This window comes from Rutilus rutilus, assembly GCF_951802725.1.
Source record: "Rutilus rutilus genome assembly, chromosome: 21".
Classification (NCBI taxonomy): Eukaryota; Metazoa; Chordata; class Actinopteri; order Cypriniformes; family Leuciscidae; genus Rutilus; species Rutilus rutilus.
Genome location: NC_140226.1, coordinates 29,243,708 through 29,244,993, shown reverse-complemented (window position 1 = coordinate 29,244,993; position 1,286 = coordinate 29,243,708).

Sequence of the window (1,286 nt, the reverse complement as noted above, 5' to 3'; positions counted from 1 at the left end):
CCCAGCGCTTGTGTTTCAAAGCACAGAGATATGTTAGGTATTTAAATCCTTGAGCCAATACAGTATATGCAAATGAAAACCAGTCAAGTCAGATCAAGTCCTGCCACTGAACAAAGAGAGGAGTAGTTTGATAGTGCCAAGCCATAAGAATGTGCAATCACTATGAAACTGTGAGGTTTCTTTGGAAAAAATACATAGCAAGGCAAACATCTTTCAAAAGCTTTAAAACCATCTGTTTTTTTTCATTTGGAAGGAATGAACCATTTAGGCCTATGTTTTTTCACGTCACAATACGCAGATGTGTTCATGTTGGCTACAAATAACCACAAAAGAGTCATTAAAATGTGGACTTGTGTCCCAACAAGTTGATTAGTGGGAAAAGTTCAAAAACATTTTTTTTTATTAATGAGACCCTCAGAGTAAGACCATTTAAAAGTTCAATGTGTTATTGTTTGTTCATAATATTCAAGAATACATTTTCTATTTCTTAGGAAACTCTGGGCACTGCACCGCTGCTACACACACATTTCTGACGGCACGCTAACAATCAGTAATGATTTATCAAACATTCTGTGCCTTTGGCTAAAGAGAAAAGGAAAAAATGCTCAGTGTATCAAAACATGTTAATATCATGCTTTTTAACCATAAACTCACAAAGTAACTTGAAAGTAAAGTGAATTATTTACAATTCGCACTGATAAACATATTTCGGCTAAATTGGTTCACAGGGCACAAGCTATAAGATGAGCATTTCTGGTCAATAGCTTCTTCGCTATTTGTTTTCTGATAAAAACTCAGATGAACATTTCCTTCTGCATTCTCAAGAACAAAATGGTCTCCATTGTCTTCCATAGTCATAATAAAATGCACATTAAATTCATAGGTAAAAACGTCTATGACTGTAACCTCTGCTCCCTGAGAACAGGGAACGAGACACTGCGTCAGTGATGCTTTGGGGAACGCCTCAGGCGGGACAGGTGTCTGAAATCACTATCAAATCATTGCAATCATATTGACCCACAGATCTACCCAGCGCTTGTGTTTCAAAGCACAGAGATATGTTAGGTATTTAAATCTTTGAGCCAATACTATATGCAAATGAAAACCAGTCAAGTTAGATCAAGTCCTGCCACTGTACAAAGAGAGGAGTAGTTTGATAGTGCCAAGCCATAAGAATGTGCAATCACTGTGAGGTTACTTTGGAAAAAAATATATACCAAGGCAAACATCCCAGCCAATCACTATTCAGGGGAACATACTCACCTGAAATGCCTGGAAGGCCTGAC